We start from the raw sequence: 7,500 nt of genomic DNA on the forward strand, positions 1-7,500 counted from the left end.
GAAGATTTGAGAAATTTCACTAGTCTAGGAAAAGCATTAAATGCTTGTCAGTAGAGTCAAGTAGAACTGGGGTTCGACTGATATCTGGGCAGATGCTGGACTTTTATTAACATGATCTGTTGCAGTTTGATACGATGCCGTTTCTGATTCTTTTTGACAATTTTGAATATTAGTCATTTTTACCAAGAAAACTCACATTTAAATGCATTCAGTTGCTATTGACAATGTCAATATATGCAGTGTGAAGCATGTTGAATTAGCCATGTGTATTGTGTTGTTGTTTTTTTACCCTGCCTTAATGTAATGTCCGTGTTGGCTCCTCCCCCAGCCGTACTCTGACCGCGGTTCATGACGCCATCTTGGAGGACCTGGTGTTCCCCAGTGAAATCGTGGGAAAGAGGATCCGGGTCAAACTGGACAGCAGCCGGCTCATCAAGGTACACCTGGACAAGGCTCAGCAGAACAACGTTGAACACAAAGTCAGTAGAGCTGGGACCTCCTGGTGACATGGTGGTCCGTTTGGTGTAGAGGTGCACTGACCCATGGAGCTTCACATAGCAGACTTTAACCAGCTGCTGTGGAGAAAGAAAGTAAAAGACCTGAAAGCAGGGCTGTCAAACTCCTTTAGTTCACGGGCCACATGTGGTCCAGACAAAGAAAGTCAATGCTAACCTATATGATAAGACCTCAAGATTTTCCTGTTTCTTTTATTGTTAAGTAGGGATGTTCATTTTGAAAAATTTCCATAATCGAAAATCGGGGAAATTAACGATCAATTATCGATTAATCGATTATCAATAGCGTAATAATAATATATATATATATATATATATATATGTATATATATATATATATATATATATATATATATTTTTTTTTTTAAATCTGGTCTGGTAATAACGTTGCGCGTTCTCGGCCAGCTATAATGGCGATGCCGCTGTGTATAGGGATGGGTACCGAACTCGGTACTTTTACAGGCACCGACCGAAAGTGGGCGGTACTACCGAGTATCAGTTCACATGACATGAAACGGTACCTCATTTCGGTACTTTTTTTTTCTATTATAATTTAAAAATGTCGGTACTTGAACGCATCTCAGTGATACAAAGACAGCGAGCGAGATAGAAATTCCGACGCAAACTTGAAGGCAACACACACGAGGGTGGGTTACGTCATCACGTCACTGCCAAAACAAGCTGAAGAGAAGAAGATGGCCTCTCGCTTGCGGTCCAAAGTGTGGCACTGGCTACACTTCACAAAGATAGACTCAGACAACGCTCGCTGTAACATTTGCGATGCGAAGTGCAAAGCTGGCCAGGGGAACACCTCTAACTTGAGGAAACACTTGGTCAAGCATAAAATCTTTTTAAATGCGGAAGACTGTAAAGTGTTCGATAGCCTGAGGGTGGACGCTGCAGCCCCACCAGCAGCAAAGCACCTACAGCCAGCAGCTCCTCTGCTTCGTTAGCTGAAACGGACAGCGACGACGACGAAACTTCAAGTGTCGCAAGTGAGGCGTCGACTTCTTCAACATCAGGTAACGTCATTTAATTAGCTAACGTTAGCTGGATAGTTGTAGCTTATAGCTTAGCATGTTTAGTAGCGTAACTAGCGTTGCTAACGTTATTATTATCCTCAGTTCGTGTCACCGTGAGACGTGTTATTCAACGTTACACTCTTGCTTTCTTTGCTAGGCCACCGTGTGAGAGTCGCACAGGAGACACCCTTCACCCTGGCGAAGAAAGCAGCTTTACCCCGGCAGAAAGTAAATGAGTGCCACAGGGCCAGTGACTGCCTTCATTGTAAAAGGCATGTTGCCCTTCGCAACGGTGGAGTCTCCATGGTTCAGGTAAATTATTTATTTATGTATAAATGGGTGATAATGTGTGTGTGTGTGTGATATTCATAGAGTAAGCTAAGTTACTAACAATAGTTATTTTTATTGTCTATATATAGGGAGATGACAGGGACCCTGAACCCAAAATACTCCCCTCCCTCCAGAGACCTTCTCACAAACACACTTATTCCAGCTTGGTGTCGTGTTGAGAAGAAGAATGTGAAGGAGGAACTCAGGGCAGTTGACCATATTGCAGTGACCGCTGATGGATGGAGCAGACCATTACCTTGCACAAGTAAACTCTTGGTTTGGGAGGGAAGAGGGAGGGAGGGAGGGGTTTTATTTTGTTGGGTGCTGCTGCTAAACAAAACAAAATCTAAATAAAGAACAATGTTGAAATTGAGAAGTTTGGACTTATTTGTTTTAGAAACTGTACATTTTTGTTGTAGCAAAATTTTTTTTTTTTTTTTTTTTTTTTTTTTTACTCAAAAAAGTATCGAAAAAGGTACCGTTTTTGGTACCGTACCGAATTCCAGGTACCGGTACCGTACCGGTATCGATTCAAATGTGAACGGTACCCAACCCTAGCTGTGTAGTAAGAATATCAGAGACTAGCGCTGTGGCCAGGTAAACAAACATGTTACATGTCAGGTTACATAACATGATGTAAGGCAATCGGCGTCTTCCAGCTTAGCTGACAGCACAAGAGTCAAATCAACAGGCCTGAGCCTCACTGAGGTCCGCAGACCGCTGGGTGCGTTTGTCTGTGTCCCCGGCGCATGCCGGTGTGAATTCCCCATGTTTAAAACAGTTTTGTTGGCACAAAGGCCCGTGCCCAGCCAGAAAACTAGAGACTATATGAAGCTCCACCTCACGTTAGTTGGCTGTGCAATGGAGTGGGGCGAGGAGGAACGAATTCAACCCAAACCTAGTCCGCCAAAAAATAAAATAAAATAACTAATCGATTCAAATTCCACATGATCGATTCAATTCCTTAACGATCAATTATCGATTTTCGATAATTGATGAACATCCCTATTGTAAAGATTACAGGTACATTTAAGAACACATTTTCACGTGGGGTCATCTCGGCTACCATCAAACAAATCTATCAAACTGTCTGTAACCGTGTAGGGATGGGCAGGAGTACTCATAACGTTACTACCGGTACTCAAGTAACGTTTCTACTATTGGAGTACTCACACTTTAACAACGCAGGGGGAAATCCCTCATGGAAATGAGACAGACACGCTTCTCCATGCACGCTTCTGTGTGAACAGCCCCTACACAGCAGATTAGCCCTGCTCTATATCATTACTATAGTAATGGATATTCTTACAGGCCTATAGCATACGATAGCTTAACGGAACCAAACTTTGGTGCCACTTGTTTCTCCTCGAACACAGACCCACCTGTATTACTATGCAAAAAAGGACGCTATTATTAATTGCGTTAATACACGAGTAATCGAGTTGTTAATTAGTAAATGAAAGTACTCAAATATTAAAATGACTTAGAATCCCCATCCCTATAACTGCACCACAATTGAATTGTGCAATTCTCTATGGTCAAGGGTAATGACAATAGTTTAGCATTTAGTGATGAATACAGAAAACATAATTAGGATATATTTAACTTGCTCCTGAAACCTGTCACCTCTTAGCCTTCACACGTGCGTCACATTGAAGGACGTCTCAGTGCAATTTTCACACTTTGCAAAGTCATCCATGTGGGCTGGATTGGACCCTTTAGCGGGCCGGTTCTGGCCCCCGGGCCGTATGTTTGACAACAGCAGTTACCATCTTTTGCTACAAGGTGGCGCCACTTAAACTAATTGGAAACATTCCAAAATCTGCCATAAAATGATTGGACATTTACAATGCCCGCCTGACTATTGAGTGATGCGTTAACATATGAAACGGTGGCCTGTTGAGAGAAAACAGCCCTCAGAGTTCCTTCATCAGCCAATCAGAAGCGAGTATGGAAGCCGTGTAGTAGCTGTGATGTGAGCTGACGTGGGCACCCAGTGGCTGCCTGGCTGCTGGCTCTGTCAATGGTGGCGTATGGGAGCGTCTCTCTGTGACGTACAGTCCCTCCTGGTGGCGTATGGGCGCGTCTCTCTGTGACGTACAGTCCCTCCTGGTGGCGTATGGGCGCGTCTCTCTGTGACTTACAGTCCCTCCTGGTGGCGTATGGGAGCGTCTCTCTGTGACGTACAGTCCCTCCTGGTGGCGTATGGGAGCGTCTCTCTGTGACGTACAGTCGCAGGCCCATGACGTCGCAGAGAAAGCTGCGTCCCCGGCCCCCTGCGGGCCGGCGAGGACGCACCGCCTGTATATTCTTACAACTTCCCAGAGTCCTTTGGGCCGTGACTGGGGAGACAAACCATGCAGTGCACAAACTCAACCGTCTGTTGGACTGTCATTGAAGCCATACGAGGTAGAACGGGGTTCGACTTGATATCTGGTTCCATACTGGATGTGTATTAAAGCTGATATCTGGGTCCATACTGGATGTGTATTAAAGGGGGATTTGGTGCCGTTTGATCTGATTGTGTATTGATTATAGAAGTGATCAATAGTACACCGGTTGTCTTATCCACCTTATTTTTGGCGGCCATTTTGCCTTACATTAACTATGGGTTCTATTTCCGGTGTAACCAATTTAGATAACCCCCCAGCCCCCGACAAAAAAAACGTCTATGAGGATTTTACCCTTTTACAGCAGAGCCATTCTGCTCTACAGCCGTGTCGTTCGGGTGCTGGGATAACATAATGCATTGTGGGTAGTCGGCTACTAACTGTGGCTAATGTTAGCGGCTAGCTAGCTATGTTACATGGCAGTAAAACGCCACCAAATTGATTTAACTTTTAACCATTTCGAGTAACACACATTTCGAGTTTCCATACGGACCTCCAGCGTTGGTTAGTTGTTTATAACGTGACTATATTTATAACTTTTATAACGGACTCCAGCTTCCGGTTTATAATTCGGGTCTGCAGCCAGAGTATAACAAAGGAAATGGCAAGCGACAACAATGAGTCACGTTAAACCGGACCTTGTACCCACGATTCTTTTTTACAGTGGGGCATTCAAAAATAAGGTGGATAGGGAAACCTGAACACTTTGATCACAGGGTTCCCATGGGTCCTTGCGATCCATATGAAGTTTGTGAATTTTAGATAAATAAAATAAGGCTTTGAAAGCAGCAAAACGGAAATAAAAAACAAAAATAGACATTGGCCATTAGAAGATTTGGAACTGATTGAATTTTATACTGTAATTAAGTTTGTGCAACAATATAAATTTGTTCTTTTGATAGATAGATTTCCAGAAAGTGACTAATGTGCATGTATGACTGAAGTCAAATGATGCAGGTTAAGCTGCGACAAGAAAGTAGCGCTAATTAACCTTGATGCCTGGCTCAAACTATAGTGTTGGTTCCTTGAATTTGAAGGAGTTGGGATGTGAATTTCAGGTTCAAGAATGTGTGAGAACCCTGTGATCACCATCCACACGAGAATCGTGATGTTTTATTCATTTTGATTCAACTCTGGTTGAATCCAATCTGACGCTCTACACTGAAATGAGAGTGCAGATGTGCGGTACATTACACTCCCAATTAACCAGCAGTCCAGTGTGCTCAGAGTGACTATTTAGGAACGCACCCTCTGTATGAAGAGCTCTGTGCTCCTCGGTATTGAAAGGTGCTTTCTGTGTTGCAGGTGGAGACGTTCTCCGGTGTCTACAAGAAGCTCACAGGCAAAGATGTCATTTTTGAATTCCCAGAGTTCCAGCTGTAAAGTGCAGATGACAAAATAAATTTGTTTACCGTCTTTCTGCTTGTTTCATGTCCTGTTTAATGCATCCTGTGTTAAATAGAAAGGCTGAGAGGTGGAGAGTCAGTCAACCAGAAGACACATTTGATCATAACCAGCTGCACTTCCTGATTCTTAATGTTAATTAATTTCACACACAAATAAACACTCATAGATACAAATAATGATGGTCATATTATAGTGAATCATAGTGTTACATGTGGCATTTAGACATGAGTGAAAGTAATCTGAGTACTGGTAAAATGGCTTCTCTTGGTTTGTGCAGTCCAAACTAAACAAACTTGTGAGCTTTCTGGAGCCATCAGATCATTCAGTCTGTAGTATGTCATGGTGCTTTGATGTTGGTTGCAGGAGACATTCATCTGAAAATGTTTTCCCACCTTCCATCACCAGTTGCTCATATAACGTTTAAAGTCTGTTGCCGGTGGTGCTATTCTCAGCCTATAGGGGGTGCTGTGGAGAATCAAGGGCAGCAAATGTGGCCCGGAGTTTGAAATGTCATTTGAAATGTCATGGTCATTTTTGCCAGATATTCTCATTAGATGAATTGATGGTGACTTTAGTACAATAATGTTAATGATGGAATACTTTGTGTTGATGTTTCACTAATACTGAATATCCAGGATAAATCTTTCATATAAACTTTGGTCCAATAGTGTGTTAAGAACAAGTTTGGACCAAAGTGCTGCAGAAACTGGTTATAAAAGACGAATAAATAGGCAACAATGAGAACAACAAAAATAATTTAAAAACGGGTTCTCAACTGATCTAATCTCACAACGCACATTTTTCCTTAGTCATTAAGTCGCAACCCAAATTTCAGACTGCCAGCATGCCAGTTTTTCCCCTTGCCAAAATGTATAGAGCATTATTTAGCCTTCCTGACAAGCTAGCATGGTTGGGAGCAATGTGTGCCTTAGGTCTTCTAGTTTGAGAACAGTATGTTAACTCTAGCTTTAAAAACGAGGCCGCTATAATAGCCTCTGAAATACAGTAATGTTGGCCATGGATACTGGCATCCTCAAGGTGGCACACATCCGTGACCCACTCAAAACTGCCCCAAGACCCACTTTTAGGTTGCGGCGCAGCAGTTGAGAACCACTGATTTAAAAAGAACAAGCAGAAAAAAAAGGCTACACACAGACACACACACAGTCAGAATCACCACCAAACCAAAGCCTTACATTTAATCCCTCAGTTGTCATTAATTTCCCATAAACATATCTATTAAAAATAACAGTTTAAAAAAAAAAAAAAAAAAAAAAAAAAATATATATATATATATATATATATATATATATATATATATATATATATATATATATATATATATATATATATATATATATACACCATCTCATACATACATACATACATATGAGATGGGATTTTGCTTCTCTCATGTTCTGTTCTCTCCTATCCTCTCCTCTTTTCTCTTGAGCTGTTGAATGCTGCTGGCTGAAAGAGAACCTCAGTGGACTCAGGTGCGGAGAAATGATGAAACAGCACCACCTGCTGGTCTTGAGACAGCAGAGAGCTGAGATCCGAGTACTTCATCTGCACCATCTGTGATGTCCCAGAACCAATAATGGATTGAGATCAAATCACACAGCCAGTGTTGTCAAACTACTTTTTGCAGTAACTAGTAATCTAACTACTTTGTCAAATTTAGTAACTCCTTTACAATGACTGAAATGTAAATGAGCTAGTTACTAGTTACTTTAGGATGTGAAAATAGTGGATAACTTCAGAGGATTATCTGGTTTATGATCTTCAGACCTAGTCCTCCCTGCCCGGCAAAAATGCTCTGCAGCTGCAGCCAGG

General features: G+C 42.1%; 1 long non-coding RNA gene and 1 pseudogene across 2 annotated transcripts in view; both read left to right on the plus strand.

Moving 5' to 3' along the window:
• The window catches only part of LOC310782974 (small ribosomal subunit protein eS7 pseudogene), a 16,897-nt pseudogene extending 11,224 nt beyond the window's left edge, over positions 1-5,673 (plus strand). Inside the window, exons 2-3 of the transcript XR_014554060.1 lie at positions 329-479; positions 5,563-5,673. The product of XR_014554060.1 is annotated as a small ribosomal subunit protein eS7 pseudogene (transcript). The remainder of the gene's footprint in view (positions 1-328; positions 480-5,562) is intronic.
• Positions 1,213-2,151, plus strand: LOC310782585. Its single transcript, XR_014553035.1, has 3 exons — positions 1,213-1,537; positions 1,695-1,849; positions 1,957-2,151. It is a non-coding gene; the product is annotated as an uncharacterized lncRNA (long non-coding RNA).
• Positions 5,674-7,500: the final 1,827 nt, after the last annotated feature.

This window comes from Poromitra crassiceps (genome assembly GCF_964638095.1).
Source record: "Poromitra crassiceps genome assembly, chromosome: 9".
NCBI classification, from domain to species: Eukaryota; Metazoa; Chordata; class Actinopteri; order Beryciformes; family Melamphaidae; genus Poromitra; species Poromitra crassiceps.